The sequence below is a fragment of the Acomys minous genome (assembly GCF_964271855.1).
Source record: "Acomys minous genome assembly, chromosome: 6".
Lineage (NCBI taxonomy): Eukaryota > Metazoa > Chordata > Mammalia > Rodentia > Muridae > Acomys > Acomys minous.
In genome coordinates this window covers 74656490-74684463 of record NC_140487.1, presented here as the reverse complement: position 1 = coordinate 74684463, position 27974 = coordinate 74656490, and the positions used below count along the sequence as shown (strand labels likewise).

General features: G+C 46.1%; 1 protein-coding gene and 1 long non-coding RNA gene across 6 annotated transcripts in view; one reads left to right on the top strand and one right to left on the bottom strand.

The window, feature by feature from the left end:
• PLXNA4 (plexin A4) overlaps window positions 1–1577 on the bottom strand; it is a 452691-nt gene extending 451114 nt beyond the window's left edge. The window contains exon 1 of the mRNA XM_084784426.1: window positions 802–1577. The gene's annotated coding sequence lies outside the window, so the exon portion shown is untranslated. The remainder of the gene's footprint in view (window positions 1–801) is intronic.
• Window positions 997–26150, top strand: LOC311598893. Of its 5 annotated transcripts, none has more exons than XR_014779696.1 (6): window positions 997–1069; window positions 11875–11982; window positions 14362–14495; window positions 14652–14730; window positions 16872–16947; window positions 25101–26150. It is a non-coding gene; the product is annotated as an uncharacterized lncRNA (long non-coding RNA). The 5 variants fall into 5 exon arrangements; XR_014779699.1 differs by lacking the exon at window positions 25101–26150 and adding an exon at window positions 19264–19446; XR_014779697.1 differs by lacking the exons at window positions 997–1069; window positions 11875–11982 and adding exons at window positions 12238–13207; window positions 14114–14240.
• Window positions 26151–27974: the final 1824 nt, after the last annotated feature.

Genomic DNA, 27974 nt, shown 5'->3' with positions numbered 1-27974 from the left:
GCCGCAGCAGCCTCCCTAGATAAGCCATACTCTACTAGCTTTGATGCTAAAGCCCCTCCCTGCCTGACATCCCGGCGCATTCCGGAGAAGCAGTGCCACCGTTCAAAGGCGTGTGTGCTGCCTTTACTGGGGAAACGCAGAGTCTGTTCCATATGCGCCGCCCTACAGAACTGCAGCCCTAGTTGCCTATCTGGCCTCCTCCCAGACGCCCAATCACCTCGATCTCCAGATCGCTGCCCTTTAAATATGTCTGCTCTTCTCTTATTTAAAAAAAAAAATCACCTAGTGTCCAAAGGGCAAGGGGCGCAATTGCGCTGGGCGGGTCTCCTAAGACCTCCCATGACTTCTCCTGTTTCGTAAAAAACCAGTTAGGAAATGAAAGGAGCTAGAAACAGCAAAATCGCTCCCTCATCCTACCAGGCTGTATAAGAGAGTCGGTCATGTACAGAATCCCACCCTGAAAGTCCTGGGGAACAGAAGTCCAGGTCCAGAGAAGCGAAGAGCACGGGAAATCCCTGCTCCCGCTGCGCTACACCTACTCGAGTGTCCAGGTGGGACGTGGGCAGGTGCGTGAGCGCAGTGTATGCGTGCGTGCATGTGTGGATGTGTATGTATGTGTGTGTGCGCGAGCGTGTGTGTGTGTGTGTGTGTGTGTGTGTGTGTGTGTGTGTGTGTGTGTGTGTGTGTGTGTGTGTGTGTGTGTAGTGGGCTGACTCGGAGCAGGCGAGGACTCCGAGACCGGACTCGGCACCTCCGCCCGCTCTGTCCCTCTGGCTGTGCGCCCGGCCAGCGGCTCCTTACCTGGAAGCGCGGCGTTCCCTCCTTCAGCCCCAGCGCCGCATTGACACTGCAGATGGTGCCTGTACCGCTGCCTCTCGCCCTCCTCTGAACGTGTGCGTGTGCGCGCGTGTGGCTGCCTCCTCCAGCCCCAGCCCCGAACGCAAATACTCCACCGAGGCACGGGGAAGCCACGAGCAGCAGAGGAAAACGGAGGGGGCCAAATCAGAGCTTGCCGGGCTTGACAGCTCCTCTTGCAGCGTCCAAGGTGGGCGTAATGTCCAACAAAAAGGTCAGAAAATGTAGATCGATTCCAAGCACCCCTTTCCTCCACCCAGCCCCGGAGCTCAGGCAGCGACAGTGGTGGCTCTCAGGGGCTGCGGCGGCGACGCGGGGCTGCCCCCCTTCGTCCCCACCCCCGCGGGCTGAATGTCCTTGATGCCAAGCGGGCACGGCGGCGTCACTCCGCGCCGCCCATGCTAGCCGGGTCGGGCCGCTGCCCGGGCGCGGCGGTGAGTGCGTTGGGGACCCGCCGGGGAGCGCTCTCCCAGCCTCTGCGCGCCTCCCTCGGCAGTGACGGCCACCCTCTAGCAGCCAAGGGCTGGCTGAGCTGCTGTTGCCCCCTCCCCTGCCCTGGGACTAGCCGGGCAATGCCCAGGGGCCGGGGCTGGGGGACCGCGGGAGCCGCCGGCTGCTCCCCAGGGAGACGCGGAGCTGCGGTGGTAGCAGCGACGGCGGCGGCAGGCGCTGCGGCGGCCAAGAGCGCGGCCGTGGTCCAAGCCGAGCCTCCCAGGCGCGCCCCCGGCCCCCCGGGCGGGCTGCTCGCAAAGTTTGCAGGGGGCAGGGAGCGGGGCCGCCGCTGGCTCGGCCGCCGCCGGAGCTCCCGGGCTGCCTGCTGCCGCCGCGGCTCGCTGCTGCTGTGCATTGAAGCCCGGCCAAGCGCTGCAAAAACTCCAGCTGCCTGGCGCTCACTGGGTCCTCCTCTCCTCCCTCCCGCCCTCCCTGCTTCCCTTCCTCCCTCCCTCCCTCTCCTCGCCTCCTCCCCTCTCCGCCGCCCGCGGCCCGCCGCCGCCGCCGCCGCCGCTCCCTCTCTGGCTCGCTAGCTGGCGCGGAGCTCGCGGCTGACATCTAGACTGAGGTAGAGCGGCCGGCAGAGGGGGTAGGGGGCGCTTCCCTGCACGCCACCGCCGCTGGCTCGCCCACTCTCTCCAGCTTGGACGTTTGCAGACTCCTCTTGGTGTCGAGGCCTCCTCGAGCCACCCTGGCAGTGGCGACACAGGACAGAGTGTTGCATATATGGTGGCACCAAGCGACTTGGATTGGGGTATACTACCCAGCAGGCACATGGGCACAGGCGGTCAGAAGCACTTCTGGATGTTCCTAACAGACACCAGCCAAACATACACACATTCCCAAGCTGGAATCCCAGTCCAGCCCTGTCCTTCACCAACCAAGGTAACCCCACACAGAGCACTACAGTAAGCCCAAGCCCAGGGCTTGGTCCTAGTCCTAGGAGAGAACTGAATGGCCAATGCCCCAGAGCTTGCTGGGTAATCTGATACGTCTAGAGGCTGACCTTGCTTCTCTGTCTCTGAAGCCCTGGGTCCTGGACCATATCCCAAACACAAGCCAGACTTTGCCAACATCACAGTAGTTTCAGAAGCCCAAAGGAAGAAATCCTGAGGTTGCTTAAGTTGAGACAGCATCTGGCAGACAGGAAGTAGCTAAGGACAGGAAATAGGCAGCACTACCTAGAACATGTCTGCGAAGACCACCCCCCCCCGCAGTGAGCCCAACCATTAAATAAGATAAAATAAAAAATGCCCACCTATTTATCCACCCAACTCTGTATGATTCTACCATAGTTCCAAGGAAATGGCATTGTCAGCCATGTCCAGAAAGACTAGCCACTCATCAAAGAAAGATTATGTGTGACTTGGGGCTCCCAACCATGCCACTTCTTAACTTTCCTCAACCTCAGTCACTTCCTGTGCACGGCTGTCCTTCCCATCCTAACCTCTCGACCCTGCTTATCAGGAAATGAGTGACAGCAGTATAAATTCTCACACCTTCCTATAGGGATTGTATTTTCACAGAAATCAAAGTTCTAAACTGGAAAGACTCGGAAGCGAGCTGTGAGATGACAAGTTATACAGGCCCCCCCCCCCCCCCCCGCGGCAGCACCTGTGGGTCAGGCTGGCTTTACCCACACAGGACCTTGTTGCAACTGCTCTCACCAGAAGGAGGCAATGAATCAGGCAAGAGCAGGAGGAAGGCAGACATTTCTGTAGTTAAAGGGTGTTCCAGGAGACAGCATGGAGCCCTGTTAAGCTCTGGTTGTCCGCTGAGCATTGTGTGGCTCAGAAAACAGCAAGGGTTATCTTATTAGCTCGCACTAATACATTGATCTGGCTCCTCTCTTCTCTCAAACTCTGGATCCCAGACTCGAGATAAAGCATACAATATCAAGTTAGCTTCAGAAGCCCAGAGAAACACATAACAGTAATTCCATGTTGCGGCTGCTTTGACATCCTTCCAGAACCGAGGATGCCCTGGGGCCAAGTGTCTGTCTACCGTGAGGCCACAGAGACACCTGACATGCAAAATCAAAGGAGGTTGGTCCCGCAGGTCTGCTTAAGACTTGCCTAGGCCCATTTGCAAGAGTCCCCTCTGAAATTACTGCATGGCACCGTCGTAACAAGCTCACCCCAGAAGCGATGGCCAACTAGGTCCTACAGAAAGCCTTAACAGGCTACTTATATACTTCTCTAAAGGTGTACAAGAGACCTTTCCAAACCCAGTTGTCACTTGGCTATAAGGGACTTCTGTAAAAGTGCTGAAAGGGGGAAGGAAGAGGTGGGGTGTAACTAGCTGAGTGCGCCCTTCTCAGCCAATCATCCCAGCAAGTGTTTTGTTTAACACCACCTGGTGTGTGTGTGTGTGTGTGTGTGTGTGTGTGTGAGAGAGAGAGAGAGAGAGAGAGAGAGAGAGAGAGAGAGAGAGACAGACAGACAGACAGACAGACAGACAGACAGACAGACAGAGACAGAGACAGAGAGACAGAGAGAGACAGAGAGAGACCGAGAACTGATGGATGGACGGGAAGTCAGAGACTTTTTTTTTCAGAGGTAGTAAACAAACGTGTGTTTATTGTTCTTTATCTCCTGCCTAGTGTGTGGTGTCATTTATTTTCATTCAGAGGAATGAACACCGTGTGGCGCCTGAAGAGTAATGACAGAGCCCAATGACAGGGAAAGAATGTGCAGAAAGCTGGACCTACAAAGGGCAGGTGCAGCCCCTGCCAGTCCTGTTCTTAATAGGACCTTCCCTCACCCCGCCTTTCACTTTCCTGGCCTCTATTGAATACCACAGGAGGAAGGCAGGCTGGGAACAGTTACAGCTCCACACCATTGTGAGACCAGCAGAAAGGGTCAAACTAGCCACAGCAAGAGACCTGATGGTTGAAAGTTCCTTCAAATCTAGGAGTGGGGGGGATGGGTGAGGTAGACTGCCTTACTCCTCGACTCTACTACTGACCGTCATGTCATTTTGCACAGGTCACGTGCTCTCGGTGGCATTCCCCCCTCTCTCCTGCCACATTTATGCCTTCTGGTTGCAGTGGCGTACAAAAGAAACGCAAGCCCTGTGAGCGTGATTTGAAACCCTATCGCACAGCACGTGAGAGGAGCCTGTACTCCCTGTGATAGGAAAATATCTTTTTCTACGCTGGTACAATGCAGGGGCCAGGCCCTATGCTTTCCTGCCTCTTCCCCAAGAATCCATAGCCTGGAAAAGACAGCATCGGGCACTGGTCCAGACCATGCTGCTGTACTGACTACACGCCCTCTAGATCTCACACCTCCACCACCCCCACCAGATGATGAGGGGTCGAGAGAGACAGACCCTGGGCAGCCTGGCTGTTCTCTGCTGACAATAGGTGTCTGAGTCACTCACTGTAACCCTGGCCTGGTGGCAGAGCTGGGGAGGTCAGCGTCTGGCCCCATGGCCACAAGAGGGAGAAGTTAAATGGCATATTGTTTCACAGAGCCCTATTTTCTAAAGAAGCTATTTTGGTGAGATTTTGGCTGTGATTCCTTGCCAGATTTGGGGAGAAGCATACTGTGTCGTTTCTCATGGCTGAATAAAAGGACCGGTTTAAGGTGGCAGGGCGGGGGGGGGGGGCATGAGAAGATGTCTAACTTCCCCTTAGCTACCACCATTTCATTAGCTTAGGAACAGGGGCGCAATTTTCATCTATAAAAGCCAGGTTTGTTTATTAAACTATTTGCCAGAGCCTGGTGCTGCTGCAAAGACATCTTTGCCACAGGAGCAGTCCCATCACTGGGTCCTGCTCTGTGCTCTGGATAAAAACCTCTTAGCCTAAGGCTGCTTGAAAACCTACATTGTGGCGCCACCTGCAGGAGAGCACAATTATTGACTTTATCCCAAATCTTAGCCGAGAATTGGGAAGTCCTGGCCTCCCCCAAACTACCCTGGCCAGGACAGGGTTACAGACAGAAAAGGGGAACCCCTGTTATCTGGATGTGTCGCCAGATGGCCTCCATACACTCTTGACGCTTACAATGTGACATTCCTTGGAAACTGTTATTTCAAAGATCAATAATAGCTTTCCAGATTCTCAGTCCATGCAAACGTATTTCACTTATGTTGCTAAAAGTTTAAATAAGCCTAGAACTGTACATGGAAAGACTTTCTATGCCCACCTTTGCTCTGAATAATGACACGAAGACCTTTCTATTTATTAAAAGCTTCGGGCACTATAGTTGGGCAGACATTCAGCTATGCTAACCCGATAATACAGGCCTGGCCTACTTTTCAGCCACATGGCTGTTACCTGTCATCAGTCTCACCCTGGCTTTCTTCTCCATCTCTGTCCTGATGATGACTCGTCTCTCTTTCTGCCTCTGCCTTTGCCTCTGCCTCTGCCTCTGCCTCTGCCTCTGCCTCTGCCTCTGCCCCCCTCCCCGCAGAAACCTACCTCCATCCAATTTTTATTAAAACCAATCAGAAGGTGGTGGAAAACAATGTTTACAAAACATTGAGACAGGACAAGCTTCATAAAAATGACAATGACAATGTCAAAGTCCAGCCTGTACTCACCTCCCTGGGTACAGAAATCAGCACTTGAATACCCAGTGCACAAAAGCATCACTCCAACAGTGAACACATGGGTCTGTCTTCCAGGCGCTGAGCCACAGGACAGAGAAATGGGTTCCTTTGTGAGGATGGAGCATTTCTGTCACCACAGCTGTGATAGTTTTAGGACCCAAACTGCCCCTGCTTTCCTAGCCCATGCGTGTAAATAAATGGCTGCAGATAACATCTGCACCTCACTCCCCTTTATTCATCTAAGATCTTCAGCCATCACCGTCAACTCCCTCTGGGTCTCCTCCATGACGTCAGACACTCCACCCCCTGACCTGTGGTGACTGTACTTAGGAGCTGATCGTGTTATTTTCCACAGGTCTCATTACATGCCCTGCCCATCAGTCATTTAGTGGAAAAGCATCTTGGCATTACCAGCCATGTGGTGGCCTCCTAAGGATGCTTCTGCCTGGCTACACTGCTGCTCACAGCCAGTGTTGCAGCTCTGCTATAGGCTGTCAGATCACACGGGGAATGTGCAATTGTAAGGAGGATGCCCCTGTCTGACCACACACAGACACAGGGGACCATAGTCCTCTGGACTTAGAAGTAGCTACCATGTCCCCCAAGCATGGTTCCAGTGTTCCCCCGTCTTCTCCATGGCCCCCTTTATGTACTCTGCTCTGCAGAATTCTTCTTTCTCTTTCAAGCAAATGGCAGACATATCTTTCCAATAGTAAAGGTGAAAAGTTAGAGGATGGGGTAGTGTGAGGAGACACGGGAGAAGGAGGACAATGGCCTAAGTCCATTGGCCAGAAACCATGACATCCAGACCTGGCAAATTTTGGGTCTTTCTATGAAAGGTGTAGACACTTTATCCCAGCCTTTGGGGTCCTCAGTGAGGTGGTTCCAGGACATTCTAACGCAGGGTGCTTTGTGGGAGCAATTTGGAAGTGACTTGTCATGCAACAAGGCATGGCCGTGAGGTAACGGAGAACAAATTATTCCTCTGGCCTCATTAGCCTTTTACTCTCATTATTTGAGCCCATTTGGCTTTGGGATGAGAAAGAAAAGGGGAGCCCGTCCCATGCATGACACCCTGGGTTTGGGCAGGACTGAGCTCCCCTACACATCCTGCCAGGATCTCCCTGCAGGAATCCGGGGTTGAACTTCTCAGCACATCTATCTCACTGTGTTAAATGAAAATGACAAAAACCCAACCAAGGGTCTGGGAAGCAAAACACAGAGAACGAACAAGTCCGCCATTCACTCGAAGTGGCTGTCATCGGTTCCAGACTGTCAGCAATCAGAGACGTCCAGGAGCGATGCAGAAGGCCTGCGAGGTCCTATTCATTTTAATGAGTCGTCTGGCTCCAGCCCCTGACCGAGAGCCTTCTGGAAACCCGCTTGAGTGGGACCCTAGTGGGAGACCTGGCATCTGCAGAACACCACACCCCTTGAGGCCTCTCCCTCAAAGCTTTGCCTGCAGATGGTCTTGGTCCTCACCCCACCTCAAGGGAAAGAGATGGCCTGTGGCTCTTTCCTGTGCATAGAAGATGAAGCAGAGATAGGGGAAAAAACAAGACAAGCAGTCTAATTTTCTTTCCCACAATTTTCCATGAGGATGTCCCTATACCATCTCTGCTCAGGAGGGTGCAAGGGTCATCAGCAGAGCCAGGGCGTGTGCAAGAAGAGAGAAGAGCAAGATGTGGTGTCACAGATCTGCAGTCACAGCACTAGAAGGCAGAGGCATGAGGGTGGTGAGTTCAAGGTCATTCTGTGCAACACTTCCAGTTCTAAGTGAGCTAAGACTCAACAGCAAGGCCCTTCCTCAACCCCTTCCTCCCAACACATACCAACAACCAAAGGCTGAGGAGAGAGGAAGGAGGAGGAAAGAGCAAAGAAGGAGAAGAAGGAGAAGGAGGAAAGTGCCCATCCTGGGTCAGAGTAGAAAGATAGCCTAGACAATTGCCAGAGAGATCTGGGTCAATTCTGAGACCCATGGGAACCCTCTTCCCTTCATTATCTCCCTCCAGGGCTCTGTGGCCCCACTCTTCTGTCTCTGTCCTCATGGCCAGGCCCACTTTCTTTCATTAGAGAGGGCCAATAACCAATTTGGGGTAAGGGGGATTAGGCCTTATTAGTTTAGCTTGCCGGTCAGTCAAGTGACTGTTAACAGATTTCATCTGTATTAGCTCACCTTCTGTTGCTATCATATAATGGCCAAGGCTATGTAACTTTATAAAGAAAAGAGCTCTTAGTTCTGTAGGTTCAAGATTACAGTGCCAGCACTAGCTCAGCTCTGGGAAGGATCCCAGCATGGATAACATCACAATCATCAGAGCACATGAAAGAGGAAGAAGTCACATCAGCAATGGAAAGCCAGAGAGACTGGGAAATAGTTGTGTCTGTTCCCCCTTTTTCACCCCGCTTTTGCAGGAACTAATTCAGGTGTCTCAGGAGAACAACCTCAATGCTTCCTAAGGGCAAAGGCTCAGTGACCTAAGGACTCCCCACAAGGCTCCACTTCTTATCTGTCTACCTCCACAGTGCCAGCCCATGAAGAACCAAGCCTCCAACACCCATTCAAACAGGATCCACCCATAACACCATCAGGGGCTCCAACAGCACCAGCCCAACTCAGTGTCATGGCGGCCACAGTGAGGCATGTATTCTGCCCACGTGTCACTTATAAAGAAAACATTAACATACGCTCTTTCTATTAGCTATTTTTCCAAGTTCCATATCTAAGGGAGTGTATTCCTGTTCTATCAAGTGACTGTGATTTATTTTCCCCAATCAGCAAAGCAAAGCAAAGGATATTGACTTTACCTGGCTCAGGTTACACAGGAGGATCGATTGGGAATCTGTTCATGGATGCTCTGTTGCTTCCTGTTCTGTGGCTATGATAAAACACCAAGACCAAGTCTACCGAAAGAAGGATTTGTTTGGGCTTATGGTCCCAGAGGGATCAGAGTCCATCACCATTATGTTGGGGAAGGCAAGCAACAGGCAAGCATGGGAGGGGCAAGCTGAGCACTCGCATCTCACAAGCAGGAAGCAGAGGGCAAACTTTGAATAGTGGGTGGATTTGAAACCTTCAAGTCCACCCCCAGTGATACGCTTCTTCCAGCCAGACCACATCCTCTAACCCTATCCAAACAGCGCCACCAACAGGCAGGCGTCTCTCATTTACTCCCTCTGCTCAGATTTAGGATTAATTTCCTGAGCTTGGCGTCAGTTCTGTTTTTCCCTGTTAAGTACTACTATTAAAACTATGGTATTCCATGACATAGAATACTGTGCAGATATTAAATAAGTTGAAGTAAATATATGTGTTTCTGTTCCGCAGGGGGGGGGGGGGAAATGGCTTTGTATATGTATTTGCATATTTTCAAGTACACAGAAGAGTGTGTCCCTAACTCTATAGGTCTGCATATACATAGACCACTCAGAAATAATGCACCAAAAAGCTTAACAGCAAACAGGGAGACAGGGAGACATACTTCATTGTTTTATTAAATATCTTTTGTTTTTCTATGGCATTTTACCATGTGCAGGAACTGCATTCTCCACTTTTTTAAACAGCTCATTTAAAAATGAACAAAAAAAAAATTACTGCTGCTAAAAACATCTTTATCACACCACCAGCCCTCTGCTCTCTCACTTCTCGAGCCCAGCCAATCCCTCCTCCACCCCATCTGTACCGTGTTTAGGCTTTGCCTTTGTTCTACTTTCCTGCTCTCTGTTCAGAGTGGCTCCTCTCCAGTGGAGGTCACTCAGCATGTTGTCTACCCCAGCGAAGACCTCCTTATCTTGTCACCTGCAAACCAGACAGCAGTCAACTTGGCTTGAAGATTTCTTCTTGATACTAGATGGGTCAGAAGGGAACTACATAGATGCTTCAGAATGACATTTTCCAACGTTAGGAAAGGTCATCTTAGGTTGAGCGAAAGGAGACACACACCACGGTTGGTAAACTCGAAGCAAGTAACACCCACAAACAGTATGGGTATAAAATATGAAGTTAAAAAAAAAAGCTAACAATGGAAGAAAGCTTTGCACTGTTTCAAATGGGAGAGTCGAAGGAAAACCAACAGTTAAATGTTACTGTGTTGCTGCAAAGGGAAAAATAATGTGATTTCTGAAAAAATCCACAAACATAAGCATGGGCCGGAAACTGGCCACTTCCTCAGTCAAAAGTTGGCACTCAGCGGCTCAAGGCAAGACGTGGTCTAGCACTAGGACTATGCCTGGCGTTGCTGTCTGTTTCATTTGGCTACTGTAATGAAAAAGCACATACTAGGGGCCTTAAAAAAACAAATGTTTATTTCCTAATATTCTGAGCCTGGAAGTCTGAGATCTGGGTACCAGCATGAGTGGACTCTTGGTGAGGACAGTGCTCCTGATTAGGTCCTCACGTGACTTTTCTTAGGTTCATGAAGAGAGGAGAAAGAGAGAGAGAGAGAGAGAGAGAGAGAGAGAGAGAGAGAGAGAGAGAGAGAGAGAGAGAAAGAAGAAGAAGAAGAAGAAGAAGGAGGAGGAGGAGGAGGAGGAAGATCTTACATAACTCTTCATTTTTATAAGGACACTAATCCCATCATAAGTGTTTTTCTTTTAACTCTACAAAGACCTTACTCCAAACCACATCACCTGCAAAAACTCTATCTCCAAGTAGCATTAGGTTTAGGGCTTCAGGCTGCAATCCATGAGTTTAGGAGCATCACTAACATCTGCTCCTCAGCAGTTCCAAAAACAGACTTTGTTAGATTAGTCGCCTGATTCACTGATTCGTGCATGAAGATGAAGAAAATATGAGAGGGTTGGGGAGAGCACAGCCTGTTCTTTCAGAGGACCCAGGTTTGATTCCCAGAAGCCACGTGCTGGCTAACTACCATCCTAACCCCAGTCACAGGGACTCCGACACCATCTTCTGGGTAGCACAGACATCAGGCAGCATGTGTGGTACATGTAGACATGCAGGCAAAACACCCATGTACATGAAATGAAAAAAACAATAAAGAGTTCAAACATCAAGTTAGGGTGTGTATCTGAGAGGAGGGGGTGAGGAAAGAACATTGTCAAACTATCATTATGAAACCTTCAAAAAATAAATAACACTAAAAAAGGGAACCTATGAGAGGGGGATATCTAAATTGTATCAAGGCATCTGATAAATAAAAGTCTGGAAGAGCACGGGGCAACGTGGGCTGGGAGACAATGAACGCAATGGTTAAAACTCAAAGATATGTTGGGCTGGGCGTGTGGCACATGCCTTTAGTGCCAGCACTCGGGAGGCAGAGGCGGACGGATCTCTGTGAGTTCAAAGCCAGCCTGGTCTACAAAGCGAGTCCAGGACAAAACAACAACAACAAAAAACCTCAAAGATGTTCACAGAAGCATCAAAGACACCATGGAGGACAGTTTTCTTGGGATGTATGTTCTTGCACTGATCCTTATTTAGCACAATGACTCGTGACTTTGATGAAGACAGAGGAGACACCGCAACCAAATCCATGTAGACTACACTGAAAATATTGAATGTGCGTGTTGAAATCCTCTTCTTTCCTTAGAGAAAAAGAAACTTTGGCTCTGTGGCATGTTTAGTGTTCACTGGGCAGCTTGGCATGGCGGGGGGGGGGGGGCATCACACTGAGAATTGGAAAACTGAGAGAAGCTGAGCACATCTGGGTGTGAAAACACAGAAAGCCAGAAAGATGGGATTTGATCAGTGGGAGAAGATTGAGTGGGAGGAAGGAAGGGAAGTTAAGGGAGCGTTGGGGCTTTCCATACAGGAAAAAAGACTGTGAGGGTAGAGACATCAGCAGCTGTCACCAGATTTCTAGAAAGGCCTTCACAGTGAGTAACGATGGACAGGATGGCCTCATTCTGTGCTTCTCAGAGAGGCTGTCATCAAAGAACTCTATAATTTTCATTCCTTTGAGAGGATGATCTTTCTTTCTTTCTTTTGGATACATTGCCAAGTTGCAGTGTGATGCCTCCTTGTCTTTACCCTGCAAGTGTATGATCGGAGTTTGGCAGTGAAGACCTCACTCTGCATGCAAGTCACTGGGGAGGCTTCCTAAGAATGACCACCTGGTATGTATATACACCCTCTTCTGGGTACCACAGGCATCAGGCACATGGGTGGGACATGCAGGCATGCAGGCAAAACATCCATATACATGAAAGGAAAAAGAAGTTAAAGAGTTCAAACATGAAGTTGAGGGTACATGCCTGAGTGGAGGGGATGGGGAAAGAATATTGTCAAACTATATTGCATGAAATCCTCAAAAAATAAATAACATATTAGAGGGGACGTAGGAATTGTGTCAAGACATTTGATGAATAAAAGTCTGGGAGAACATGGGGGTAATGTGGACTGGGAGATAAATGGACTCGATGGTTAAATCGCAAAGATGCTCTCAGATGCATCAAAGACAGCATGATCTTTGATATACCCAAGATATAACACCCAAGGTCTTATACATGGGTATAGAAACAGCTTTGCAAATAAAGTACCAAGGAGATATAATGGCAATCTGAGACCTATGATACTCTCAATATGAGTCACCACCGGAGGCTGCCAAGGTCAATAGGATGTAAGGTACATTAATGGAGAGTAGAGTCCCAAAGGGAGTGATAACCACTGCTCCACTTTAAGATGGATCACACGTGGATTAATGCATGCTGCCCAAGGCCTTCTACTTTATGACAGATTATAGTACATTCAGGGGAGAGAGGCCCAACTCAAAAGGAAATTTAAAAAAATATATATCGATATATTTGAAACAACAAAAGGAACCAGTACTGTTCAACTTCAGGAAAGTTAAGACTCAAGGGAGCATGACGTTTCAGATATTTGAAGGGCTGCCAAGGGAATGAGCTGCAGTATCAGTTCCATATATAAGCTACGTAAGCAGGATCAATGTGTGTAATTTGTTTATGTAAAGCCATTTAGGTTCCACAGAAGCTTTCTAAGAGTTGGAGCTCTCTAAAGGAATAGATTTCCTAGAGTGTTTCTGAGCTCTCCATCAGTTGACACGTTCAGGAAGGAAGCAGGTAATTATGAAGCAGGACTTGGAATTTGGACTAAGTGACATCTCTAGTGCTCAGACATTTTAATTGTTTTCTGTCCACTGCTGCATCTGCCACAGTGACGCGGACTTGGCATTGACTCGGTCGATGTCTATTGACTTGAACTACAATCTGAGGAAGATAACCATTACTCCACACAAGATCACACTAGGGATGGAACTCAGGGATGGGGTCAGAAAAACATCATCAGTGAGTGATCTGGGGGGAGGGAGAGGATTCACCTCAGGTAAGCCTGTCTCTTCCCCACCTGGACTGTCCCACTCCTTCCTTAGAGATGCCAGCTCTGCTCAGTCAGTGCTGGTCAACATGAAGCCATTTCTTCATCATCCCCTGTAAATACTTACATAGCACAGAGTTCTAAGTTCTCAATCGTTTCTGTGACAGCTAGTTTTTCACCCATCAACCCAACACAGCCTAGAATCGCCTGGGAAAACAGTCTCAGTGGTAGACTTTTAGAGCAGATTGACCTGTAAGAATATCTGTGAGAGAGTATCTTAATTACATCAGTTGATGAGGCAAAACCTGTCCACCACTGGCAGCCTTGCTCCCTGGGCTTAGGACCCTGAGCTATGTAAGAATAGAGAAAGAACTGAGCGCAAATATGCACGCGTTAGCCCATTCTTCTCTGCCTTTGACTGTGGATTGAACATGGCTAGCTTCTTTACGTTCTTGCAGCCTTGATTCACATAGCATCATGGATGATGGCCTGGAGCTGTGAGTCAAACCCTTCCTCCCTGAAGCAGTTTTTTTGTGATATTTTAATCACAGGCACAGGAAACTAAGCTAAGACAATTTCTAAAACCACCTTCCATTCCATGTAACTCAGGGTCCAGTCTTTATTCTGCGTGGACTCAAATGGATTTGTCTTCCTTTTTACTTGGTAGCCCCCTTGTCCCCAGGAGTCCCCTTTCTACCTCTCCATCCATATCTCCTTTAGCCTTAAGAGCTTTCTATGGCCAACAAGAGCCTAAAAACCAAGCTGAGGACCTTAGTATCTCAGAAAGATCCCTGGTAATGGAAACTAGGTAATTTTATACCACTTTACTTCATCAGCTGTAAGCCTGGGTGGGTGTTGTGGTTCGCCTGACCACACGGTGTAAGTGTAAATACCGGCTGCTTTTTCCTCCTCTAGCTTGTCCTTCATCACCTGAAAAAAAATCACATTTTCTTGCCAGTCTCCTGGGGGAAATTGCTTCATCGTCAAGTGTGCCTCTCTGTGAAGGAATCTGCAGTTGTTTCTTCCACAGGTGTTCCAAATTGTGAGTCCAAATGTCCCTTCGCTGTTCCTGACTGCACATCCTCTGTTACTATGAGCATGGGGAGTCCCTTATCATCATCTCCTGAAAAGAAAACTGAAGCACCTTACTGCTTCCTCCCTAGGGTCTAGCAACTCCTTTCCGGCCCCAGCACCTTCGTCCTCGGGACTCTCCATGCCTGCCCAAGCATTAAAACTACAGAGGAAACTACTATGTCTTGTCAGAGAAAGGAAAGAAAGTGAGGAAAAGGAAGAAATGGTAAGATGAGGGCAATGATAAAAGTATCTTCCAAAGACTACAGCTTTTCATGGGACTATAACGATTTTTTTTATTTCATTGTAATTGTGGAGGAAAATATGTCAACAGGATAATTTGCAAAACTCATATCATGTTTGGATTCACCCATTCCAACAGCATTCCCGGGATGCCTATCACGTGGCCCTGTGCAGCTCAAAGCTGTCTCAGCTGGCGTCACTATGCTGGGGGTCTTCAGGTGAGTCAGAGGTCAAAGCAGCAAGAGACCTGACTTGAGGCTAAGACATGAGGGAATCATGCAGGATTAAGAGTCTGTAGAGTAGACAGTGTCACTGCCAAAACACTTGTTGGTTCTGACCATCTTCAAATTGCAATTATTCCTTTTAAACATCTATCAACTGTATTTCTGTTGTCCCCGTATTCAAAAACATAAGGCTCACCTCCATGAGAAATTGTAACATAAAAGTTTGGTTTTCTAAGTTTAGGATTTGAAATGGCAGAAAGTTGATGGTAGTGAAGCTTTTAGTCCTTTGCATGGGAAGTTGATTGCTTTACTTGAGCATCCTTGTTTCACAAGTACTGAAACCCTCCATTGGGGAACAAAGTCAAGGGCTCATGGAAGTAGATCCGTTCATCCTTCCTTCTATTTGTTTGTTGTGGAGATCTGCCCAAGCTCCTATAATGTGGTAAGTAGTGGGATGACGTGGAACTCAGAGCAGACAAGGTCCTTGCCCTTATGTTGCACACTCTGGGTAGGTGCAAGCATAAACAAAGTCATCAAATGAGCAAGTCCCGTTTGCAGTAAATTCTATGAAGGAAATGAAAACCTGATGCAGGTGGAAAGGGGGAAGAGGTTCTCAGGTTAGAGAAACGGTTCTGATGAGAGAACCGCTGAGCTTTGACTTAAAGGATAAGAAAGAGTTAGCCAGAGAAAGAGCACAGCAAACAGAGGAAGGAGCTTACACAAAGGCTCTGAAGTAAGATGTATAGGAGGAATAATAGTTCCAAGGAAAGCAAGTTAGGGGAACCATGAGAGGATCAGTATAGGAACAATGACGAAAGGAAAGGACATGAAACCAGCCGTGATAAACACACAAATACGCACATCGTACCATAGCTGCGGAATATGGAGCAGAGTCAGGAATAACCAACCATCACTCTAAAAACATCTTGAGCTTCTACCATTTCTTATGCCATATGAACCCATCCCAGTTTCCTAAAAACCAACCCGTTCTGTTAGTCAATTTCCTCATTGCTATAACAAAAGCAGAGCAAATGTAATCTAAGGAAAGAGTTGTTTGGAGTCGAGTTTGAGGGTACAGGCCCTCATGACGAGGAAGGCATGGTGGCGAGACATTGGGAACAGTAGGCTGACGGTCGCATTGCGTCTGTTGTCAGAAGCAGAGACAGTGATGACTCCCAGTGCTCACCTGGCTTCCTCCTCCCTCTTTTTATTCCATCTGTGTCACACTCCAGCCTTCCCAGATTATGAGATGGTGCTGCCCACCCTCTCAGTGGCTCCTCTTATCTTGGTTAAACATCCCTGAAAACGCCCTCAAAGGCAAGCCCCAAGAAGTACCTTCTAGATGATTCAAAATCGTGTCAAGTTGGTAATCAAGACTGTCAGTCATCACAGGTCCACCCTTTGTCAACTTGACGCCCAAACATGCCACTTCAAATTTCATGATAGAAACATATTTTTTGATTCATCTCCAACAGTCCCCCAAAGTCTTAAGAGCCAAGTTCAACATGCCTTCTAGATAAGAATACACGCAGTATCTTAATTTACAAGCCCCTATGAAATAACTGGTTCCATAACTTCCCATATACAACAGCAACTCCATGCCAAGCCTCTGGGTTGTGGTGACATCACCTAGGCTCCTCCAGACTTCAGTAGCTCAGCCTTCCCAGTTCTGCCCCATGCAGCACACCATGCCTACAGCTTCCCTCAGTATCTCACAGTCCTGGCACCTCCCTCCAGCATCCTGGGGTTTCTATCATGAATTCGGATTTGCCTTCATATCTTCACACAACGACCTTTGAAGTCCTTCACTGTAAGGACTGTGTCAACTCAAGATGCAGTCTGGCAGCTTCCACTACAACTATAGTGACTGCTGCACTTTTGGGTGGGTGGGCCTGGGGTAAGCATCTCTCTAACCAGTCCTCAAGCAGGGAGCCCCTTCACTGATGTTATCAGGTCAGGTTCTCTTCTTTTACTTTGCTTTTTCACAAGTTGGAGCCTTTGACAAGCAAGGTCTTACCCTTAGAACCGTTTTCTTATTGTCCCTGTAAAGAACATAAGCTTTCTCTTTTATGGAGTTGACTTCTTCAGCGATGATAGATGCTTTGTGTGAATACACTGGTCTTTATCTTTCACAGGACAAAAATTCCTGTTCTCATCAAACTGCACACTTTCTGCATCTTTTTAACTCACTCTTCTCCTTCAGAAATCCAGGTAAGTGCAGCAACCGATAACCAAGCCATGGATCAAATATGATGCTGTCTCGAAACTTCCACTGCCAAATAATTCTGTCTATTTCTTTGGAGTTTTCAGCCTCTTTAGCTTTCAGGTCATGGGTACAGTACAGCCTGTTTCTTTGCCAGAATATAACGTGCATGGCTTCCAGCTCACTTCCCAACGTAGTTTTTGTCTTCCTGAAAATTCACGAGCAGTTTATACTGTTTGCCCTGTGTCGGCATCCTGAGGGCCCATGCTCCAGTCAGAATGGGTCACTAAGCTCTGCCTTGAGCACCTCAAGACTTATTTAGCCCACAGCCCCAAAGTTTTCCTCACTCCTCTCACAATTTAATTGCAACAGCTTACAAGCCCCATGGTCAGGTTTATCATAGCCACAAATTCACGTCTCGGTACAACTTTTCCGTATTGGTTGTGTTTCTCACCGCTTGGCAAAATACCCAGCAGAAGTAACATGGGCAAAGGGAAGATGCGTTATTTTGGGTCACATTTTGAGGGCGCAGTTTATCACAGAAGGGAAGATGGGGGCAGTCACACTGCATCCACAGCCAAGGTGCAGGGACATGACTCCTGGTATTCAGCTGTCTTTTTCCTTTATATTTAAACTGGGAACCCAAGCTTGTGGGACAGACCTTCCTCAGATAAAACTCTCTTGAAATGTCCTCACGGGCAACCTCTAGAGTTGTATGTCTTGAGTGATCACTGTCAAGAGAAACCGTGGCATCCATAGCCTGAATACAGAAAGAAATGGAAGAAATGGTTGAAGATGGAAGATGCAGATCAGAAACTGAGGCTGTGTCCTCTGGGAAGGCTGTTCGTGAGTAAGGGAGTGCTAATCCAGCTGCTCAGCTGATGACACCCCCTTTTGTCTCACCGAGCAACAAGGCTGTGGGTACCCCTTAGGCTAGTGCAGGGACTCTGTGAGTCACCAAGAGGCAGCTTCCTTCTGATTCCTGATTCGTTGACTTTTATGCTCATTTTTTCTCAGAGCCAGAAAATGGCTAGCCTGAGCTCCAGCCTCCCTTCTCTATGTTCTTACCTAAGACACTGAAGGAGAAGGGGGTACTGGGGTACTACTCTCTTATAGGATCTCTCTCATATAATAATAGCAAAAGAAAATATCTCAGAAATTGCCTCTGAATATGACTGGCCAGAACTGGGTCATATGGCCATTCTAAACTGCAAGGAAGGCTGGGAAAGCAAGTGTCTGAAGAAAAGAAAAAAAAAAAAAGAACAGGGTTATTTGGCATTGATGTGAACTAGTCAAGATGCAGTTGTTGCCTGATTATTTGGTCGATGTGAGAGCCTTAGGTAGAAGGAAATGCAGGCTGCAGGGACTCATGCGTAGGCTGTGAGGCCTTTGTGGTAGGGAGGAAGGGAGGAAGGGAGGAAGGAGCAACCCTGTGATGGAAAGACCTTCCCCCAAGACCAGACATCAGAGACATAAGCTATAGCCCCAGATCTGAGCAAATCCCTAAAACAATTTCAGCCACTATTCTTCATCTACAAAATGGAAGCCACGACACCTACGTGTGAAGAAGCAGGCTGTGAGGAGCGGAAACTGCCAGAGTGAGCTATGAGCACCTAGCATCTGCCCACGGCTCTGTGGGGATGCAGGGAGAAAGTGTAACTTCTGTCCCTATTTATGTCCCTCGTTCTTTAAAAATATATACAGTTGTGCATATATTATACATAATACATTACAATAGCATATATATAACTCATAAATAAATACATGTACATATGTTGAAAGTGCTCAAAAAATTTACTCATAAAGGCCTAGTTTTTGAAAGTTAGAAGCACTTTTTAAAGGATATAGCGCATATAAAGCATTTGCCACAAAACTGGGCACATATTGAACCCTCAAGAAAGGCTGCCCCTGTTCTCCCATGTATAGCTTTTATGATTTGGAATGGTGAGGACAGGCATCTTTCCTAGTCATTCCAAGCTACACACACACACACAAAATCTGCATAACATGTGCACCCCAAAGCCTTCTCCCAGACAGGTAAGGTCACAACTGCTGCTCTACGCAGCTCCTCCCAGACCTCAGTGGTTACAACACTCTTAGCATCTTCTCCTTCAGCCTGCTGTCTGTGCTACCTGTTTTCTGACTGGCGGACATTTCCAGGAAGAGTCCCACAAGGGTAAGGAAAGGAGAGAAGCAAAGCTCCCCACACCCTGCCAGCTTTGTCCTGGCAATTTCTTCCTCCATGGGAGCTTTGAGTCCCATTAGCATGAGTAAATGAGAGCTGCCATGCTCTCCCTCCCACCTGCGCTCTCCACTCCCTGCAGGTACTCCTGCCACCTGAGGAAGCTCTGGTCCTTTCTTCCTCCCAGCATCACCTCTGTGGCAGGCTAAAGACAAAGATGGACACGTGGCACAGGCAGAAAAGCAGAGTCACAAGGTTGCTGAGCGGCACAGCTAGAAGACACCCAGGAATCCTATCATTCAACCCAAATCACGTTCCTCATTAAAAGCCCAAAGATTAAAAAAAAATAAAAAAATAAAAATACTGAGACTCCTTTATATACTAAGGGTCCTCCACAGAACCTTTAGCCTTTGGTTAGGCGTGCTGTGGAGACATCGTTCACATATTTAAACGTCTCCCCCTCTGAAAGCTTTGAGTTTGCCTTTAATAATCCACATTAAAAATCTTACTTAACAATTTGACTGACTCCCCCTTTAGTTCCCTTTAAGCCAGCTGCCGACAAAGGAATAAACGCGCTGAAGAAATAAAAAAAGAAGAAGCTTCCAGAACACTGTAGCCCTTTATGTGGCCTGTCTAGGCTGAAGCCCCTCTCGAATGAATCGAGAGATAATGCTAATGGAATTACACTTTGTTGACCAGAGCAGGCACTACCATGGGAAGATAAATACAGAAGCAAGGCCAGGGCACTTAATCAAAAGTAAGCCCCCTGCATTGCCTTTTTTCCCTCCCTCTGATTTTGCCTTCCTTTTTCAGCATGTCATATATACGTCTTCACTTACCCCGATGCTTTTTTTTTTTAACCCAAATAATTTGGTTTGGGGGAGGTGCCCACACACATACATCCAAAGGCAAATTATATCAGTAAGAGTTACCAGTCCTGCCTACGTTTATGGAGACACAAATGACACCAGAGCAAACATCTCAAAAGATAAACCAAACACACGTGGATTAATTCCCAGAGATGACATGGAGCTTATCTGTTTTGTTGAGGCTCCATTTTAACAAGATAAAAATCACCAGGCCCTGTGATCTGCCTCCAGTGAAGCTGTTTGCCCGCACAATTGACATGCAAGATGGGCTGTTGAGGAATATAAATTAGTGTGTGGCAGCTGGCTGTCACCTCCTTTCTGCCCACCCCCAGCTCCAACCTAGTTGGGTTAGTCACACCCTCAGAGAACAGGTCTGAGGTCCTAGGGAAAGAAAAAAAATCCACATTGTGGTAATTTGTCATCCTTTAGATCTTATGATACATCCTGACTCATTCTAAGATTAAAATGGATGAAGTGACACCTCCCCAGGTAACCGCCAAGACATCCTGGGTGCATCCGTCAGAGCTTGTTTTGTAAGACACAGAAATGGATTCCACCTGCCTCTTAGGCAAAAAACGGAACCTATTCGTTCAAAAGTGGGATGCCCCAAAGTCCTCTAGGATAGAAGAAGCTGAGCGAGACCAGGCTACAAGAGGGAGCTGTTTCCTGTGCTACTATAGGCTTGGAGCACAAAGTATCGGCAATCACTCCAGCAAGGTCTTCTGGGAGGACGGGGTCAGGGGTTAAGTCACAGATACTTGCTCATTCCTGGCTCACTGATGACAAGAGGTTGATGCGCTCTTGTTGTTGTTAAGGGAGACAGCAAGGGGCACACAGCAGGAGGCTACCAGATCAGATACTCATACAAAGAAGCTCAACGAGGAGCACCCCATAACTGACCAAAGACTACTAGGCCCCCGGTTCAGGAAAGCACGTCTGGGAACTCTGTGTTTGCTCTGAGTGTCAGGCAGGAGGCAGCTTGCAATGAGAGAGGTTCTTACTGGGCCTCAGGGAAGCTAAGACTCAGGCTTTGGGCATCATTACCAGGCAAGGGCCTCACTTCCATGCTCAATGCATTCAACCAGGTCCTCCTCCAACCCCACCCCACCCTGCACTGCCACCCAATTCATATTTTGAAGTTTTCACTCTGTACCTCAGAGTGTAAGTGTGTTTGGAAAGAAGGTTCTGGCTTATATGATGGCGTCCTGAAGTGGGTTGGCTCCTTTTCTGATCTGACTCACACCCTTATGATAGAGATTTAGATGCAGACACACCCTGAGAGAATGGCACACTGTCACCAGCCAAGGAGTGACCAGAAGCTAAGAGAAAAGACTTGAAACAGATCCTCCCACCCACCCCCACCCCCACCCCCTGCCAACACTTGGCGCCTGGGCTTCCGGCCTACATGGTGAGTCAATGCATGTCTAAGCCACTCAGTTGTGACACTTTGCTATAGCAGTCTGAGGAAAATGATGTTACTTGTCTTTCATGGGATGAGTGGGATTCTGTTTTTGGCTTCCTTTTTCAGTCCAGACTTGACTTTGAACTTTGATCTCAGAGTTCTCGAACAGCCTGCCAGCTCTCTTTGTAAACCATGGGGCCAAACGATCTCCAACATCTCTTCAGCTCTCAGTCTACATAGAATCCCTCTCCAGTCCCCTCAGAAGAGTATTCAACATCTTGAAAAGGATGTTTCGAGGACAATTTCCTCTCTACCTACGTGGATATAAAAGTCCCTGGGTGGCCCCACATGGACATCCTTCTCCCACACATCCTCTCTTGCTCAGTCACGCAGAGAGCCTTAGAAAAAGAGACTGCTCCACTCTGGAGCTGGGGCAGTAACATTTTCATAGGTATAGATGATGGATGGATGGATGGATGGATGGATGGATGGATGGACAGGCAGAAAGAGAAAGAAAGGAAGGTAGTATGGAAAGAAGAAAGATAAAGAAAGAAAGAAAGAAAGAAAGAAAGAAAGAGAGAAAGAAAGAAAGAAAGAAAGAAAGAGGAAGGAAGGAAGGAAGACCACAAAGAGACCTTTGCTGAGTTTAGATCTAATCTAGACCTCAGTTTTCATGTCAAGTTCCACAGTAGATCCATCCAGCTCCAAGTCCCATGACTTAACTACTCCTTCTCCTCCTGGAGCCTCTGCTAGCACCGGAGCATCATTAGTGATAATCCTATACCTCACAGAACAATCGGTACCACATTGAGATATAGATGATGCCCTTGCTTCTCATCGCATTTGGAGACACCACGCATTATACTGAGCTTAGTTACATTCGGGTCAGAAGCCTCTCAATGAGACAATGGTACCGTGGGGGCTGTTTGACTATTCACGCTTCCGATGCTAGGCCAGGAGCTCCCTGATAATTGGATCTAGTGTGTTCCACTACACTTGGGACACACATGGATAAACCATGCTTGCCACAGAGTGAAGACAGAAATAGAAAGCTCCCTCCTAAAGCTCATATTATTTTAAAACTTAGAGAAGCATGGTCTCACAACATCTGGACCCTGAGTTACAGCAGAGAGGACCCCTCATCCAGACAGACCTGTCCCACGTAAGTTTGTCACAATACCAATAAACAAATCACTCTAAGACCAAGGAAAAAAAGGCTTTCCCTCTCCTTTGGATTGTTATTAAATGGTTCCTTATAGTTTTTAAAATAGCAAGATGAACATGTGATTGCTTTCCAGATACCATATCTGTTATTTTCCACATTTATAAGCATTACAAAATTTCACTTTTTATATTTTGGCATTCCTCTAATTTGAATGAAATGTTATCCATATACTCACAGTACCATTATCATGCATATAAAAATAATGCTAACTCCACTTTTATCTAACTCTTATTTCTGTTGTATTTTATACTTTGCGTGTTTTATGGTTATTTTCATAAGAATGTGTTTCAAGGCTTTTTAAACATAAGAATAGTTTTGCGCTTAGTTGTTTCTTTGTTTTGTTTTGTTTTTTGAGGCAGAGTCTCACCATGTAGCCCTAGCTCCTGTGTAACTCACTATGTGGACCAGCTGGGCCTCAAGCTTGTGGCAATCCTCCTGCCTCCGGCATCTGAGTGCAGGAATTTATAGGTATCAGTCACCACATCAGCCACCTTAGATTTGGTCTGGTTTGGTTTTTCGAAAACGAAGATCCAGTCAAAGCTCATGCATTTGACTATAATACTTGAATTAGTATAATTTCCAAGTTTCTTCCTTCCATGATTCTGATTTTGAGGAGCCCAGCCTAATGTTTGACTGGCCACTTTATATACTTGCCTCATTGTTTCTTCACAGAGCTCGTTGACTTGTCTCTCAATCACTCTCTTGGTCACTGTCTTAAGTCCCCAGAACCTTTGGAGGTGGGTTGGGTTAACAGGGAATCAGAACTGAATCTTCACATGTCTCTTTCCTCTGAGAGAAGCCACAACACTGGCTGCTCCCACAGGTCTCAGTCCTGCTAGCCACGCCTCCCAAGCCCGTGGCCTTTGAGTTGGGAGCGCAGAACCTAGCTGGGAACATGCATGTCACCTCATAAGATATTATGAAGATCCAAAGGCTTCGCGGTGATTTATGTACCTTAAACGATGGGCTTTCATGCTTTAATTAAAAAGTTACGGAATTTATCTTTACTTCTGAAAAATTATGTTTATGGTTGGTTGCTTCTGTCAGTTAGCATCAGACTCCTAGGTTGGCTCCATGCTAGCATCTTTAAGCTCATTGGGGGGTGGGGGGTGCGGTAGAGGAAGGAGGTCAGTGAGAAATACCATTAAGAAGGGAAGCTGTGACAACTTTCATTATTTTTTGATGATCAAGCAATAATTTTCCATGATAAATCATCTCATTACACCTCAGACTTGGAGGCAGAATCTAAATGCCATGTCTCCTTTTTTTTTTTTTTAAGCATGAGGTGGGAGCTGTTTTTAAAGGGATTCACTTCCACTGTAAGGATGCAAATTAGAGGTTTACATTTTCTAATGGTTTCTATTTTGTTCCTAATCTGCTGATTAGCGCTTTTGTTGTACAGGAGCCACATTGGTGTCTGACTGTGCAAAGCCTCCCTGTGTTTTCTTACACAGTCAGCTGGTATCCATGTAAAACTAGATGTGGCCACAGACTGGCTGGCTGTCATTTGCCCAGTGCTATGAGCTACCCTGGTATCAAGAAGTTTTCCTCAATTCAGGACTGACCTTCTCTGTTCAGTATTCACATTCAATTTTTTCTTATTCTTTTGTGAATTGTATTATTTATGTTCACGAATATACTTATGAGTATTTATGTATTTGTCGATAAATGATTACTGTTTCTGTCTCTCCCATTTGTGTCTTGCCTCTTCTACAAGTCCGTTTCTCATCTTCCCAGCCCCTACCTAAGCTGTGGTCACTAAGCCATCACTCATGTCAGTATTCTACCAAGAGCAGAATTGTCCTATAGTATCTAAATCATTGTATGTCTGTCTCTTAAAATAAGTCCTGGTGATCTTATTTAATCACCTCTTTTTCCTTTTTTAGTCTACTGGACATTGGGTCAGAGAATTGCTTCAACCACACTCCTTAGTCATGACCAGTTCATTCGAGCATTCCCTCCCTCTTTCCCTGTCTCTGTCTCTCCGTCTCTGCCTCTCTCTCTTTGTCTGTCTCTCTGTCTCTTTGTCTCTCTGTCTCTCTGTCTGTCTATCTGTCTGTCTGTCTGTCTCTCTCTCTCTTTCCTTTGTTCTCATTCATCCTTTTTATTTCCCTTTATTCTTTTTTCTCAAAGGGATCACTGACTTCTTTTGCAATGAATTTAATGATGTTCTTTTGTTCATAATATGCACTTTTATAAAATGACAGTCTCTCCTATATTTGGAGTTTTTACTTGTATAAACACACAATATCACATGCTCCATCTGCTTCTTAGTCTTCTCCTTTAACATAATGCTCTGAACATCCAACCATATTGCTAAACATATATCCAACCTATAAGTTTTAACTACTGTGTAGATTACTGCGTTTTCTGTATATTCACTCCCCATTGATAGGCACCCAGATTACCTACGTCCCTGTAGAAGCCTATAGAATATAGTGAGGAATGGAATATTATTCAGCAAATTATTTACTACTTTGCAGATGCGTGTGTGTATGCGTGCCAATCCCCTGGAGCTGGAGTTACAGACAGTTGTGAGCTGCCGTGGGGTTGCAGGGAACTGAACACAGATCTTCTGGAAGAGCAGCCAGTGCTCTTAACTGCTGAGCCATCTCCCCAGCTCGAAGAAATGGAATGTTCATGAGTAAAGCATGCTTACTGTCCTTCAGAATGGCTGCAGCTGCATATGCCTCTACCAGCAGGACACATTTCCCACAGCTGCAGGGAATGCTTCTGAGCTGGTGAAGCTCTCAGTGAACCTGTGCTGTGCTGTCTGACATGAGCAGCCACATCAAGGATCATGGCCTCAGACCAAGGAAACTTGGCAAGGCCTTTGTCAGGCTCAGAAAGGCAAAGCCTTTCTCTGACCCAAGCACCAGTGTTTACAAACGATTGACCAGCATGTAAACAAACTGGTAACTGCAGCTTCCTCCTCCCAGTGTTTACTATCTGAGACTGCTCAACTGCAGGGACCTCCCACTGACACTAGCTAACTCCTCCTCCAGCAGTGTGTAAAGAACAAACTGAGGTTCCATGATGCTGTTGGTATTGGTACTCACCCACCAGAGTGTGTATAGCCTGTCTTGCCCCGCAGCCGCTCGGTCTCTGTGTCTATTTTTTCTTCATTCCCTGGCCATCCCAGTCAGGTTTCCAGACCCAAACTGTATGGGTCACAGGATGTAGTCCCACATCTTGGTTTGTCTCACAGGCTGAAGCAATATTTTAATTCTCATTAAAAAAAAAAAGATTTGGTTCATCTCTATATGTCCTGGTTAGCACTATGTGTTTCTGATTCCACAGGTTCTCTCTCCATAACGTTGTCTGTATTTCATTTGACATTCTTTTCCTCTGCTTATTGATTTACAAGAACGTCCTATGCATTCTAGATAACAGGCTTTCATCAATTTTAGACACAGGAAAACGTCTTCCGCCAATTATCAACTGCCAGATAACGCTCTGTGCTATCTTTCATCCAAGAGAACCCCTGAATTTGATGTGATTGTAATTAAACATTATTCTTCCTACTATTTTAAATTTTGCTGTAGGGGTTTTTCCCTCTCTACATGGTATGCGGGTTTACCCATCTTCTCAATTAAATAACCCATCTTGTCCCACTCACTTGTGAACTGTCTTAACGGAATATCTTAGTTACCACTCAGTTGCAGAAAACTATCCACTCACTTTTTCTAACTATTATGGGTTTTGTTTGGTTGGTTGGTTGGTTGGGTTTTTGTTTTTGTTTTGGTTTGGTTGGTTGGTTGGTTGGTTTGGGTTTTGTTTTTGTTTTTGTTGTTGTTGTTGCTTTGTTTTGCTTTGCTTTGCTTTGCTGAGACAAGAGTTTCTCTGTGTAGCCTTGGCTGTCCTGGGTGCACCTTGTAGACCAGGCTGGCCTTGAACTCACAGAGATCCATCTGCCTCTGTCTACTGAGTGCTGGGATTACAGGCATGTGTCACCATACCCAGATTACTATTATGTTTTTATAAATGTTTTAAATTAAAATAGAATTGTATCACTTTCCGGTTTTCTTCTCCCTCAAGCCCTTCCCAGGTATCCTTCCTTCCTGACAGGACCGATCTTTCTACTTACTCCCTCTTTTCTGTTGATGTAGGCATTTATCCTTCCATGTAAGTTTTAAAATACAGACGTATTGGCTTTGTTCAAGAAATCAGGGCTTCTATTCAAATTTTCAATATGTTTATTGGTTAATTAGAGATGAGTTGACAACTTTAAAATATTTAAATCCTATATTTGAATCCCATATTTGAACATGGCATGTGTCATCAACACCTGCTCTGGGTATCACATCAGTACTAACTTTTTCTCTGTAGAATTCTGTCATTCTTACATTCATTTCTGGTTTCATTGTTAATAAGAATACTGCTTGATTGTAAAATATTATATTTGATTATTATTATTGTAGAAAAATGCTATTTGGTTCTAGGTAGATCTGAGACCCACAAATGTTTTCCTTATGCTAATAATTTTTCCTGTATTTTCTGGACAAATATCATCTTCAAACATTAACAACCAACTCTTTCTTTCCAGCCTTTAAGCCTCTGATTTTTCTCCTTTTTTATAGTCAAGCTTCTCTGTTTTGTCTTAGACCAAGTCAATGATAATGGCACTCGATTGTCAACCTTAAAGAAATACATTTAACATTACAAAATAACAATACTCATTACACATTTTTGCTATAAAATCACCAGTTTTAAAAAAAACTCCCATTCCCTTTTTAGTTTCCTAAGAGTTTTGTCATGAATAATTCAACTTTGTCATTTACTTTTTCTATATCAGTTGAGATACGACATGGATTTTCTTTTTGGCCTATTGATATGGTAAGTTACATTGGTAGATTTTCTGTGGTTAAATTATCCCTGCTTTCGAAGAATAAACCCTGTTTGACCATGATATGTGAATTTTGTCAGCTAAGACTTTAGTTAGTAATTCTGTGTTTATGTTAATAAGTGAAACATGTTCATAGTTTCACTTCTTGTTGCCCCTTTAAGTTTGAAATAAATATTACATTAACCTCAGGAACTAGGTTGGATAGATTTTCTTTTTCTCTGTTCTAAAATGTATATATGTAAAGTTAGAATTCGCAGTTCCTTACAATAGAAATATAAAACTACCTGGGCCTAGGTTGAATTGAAAATAAATAAGGGCTTTTGTTTGCATTCTAATTTCTTTGGCATTTATTGGTCTAATTGCATCCTGGTCACTAAATTTGGACCAAGTTTGGCATTTTATATTTCCTAATATATCTGAACATTTATATCCACAATAGTCATTATCTTAATCCTTACTTTATAGTTAGTTTTTTTGTTGGCCCATATTTTATTTGTATCTTCTCTTCCCT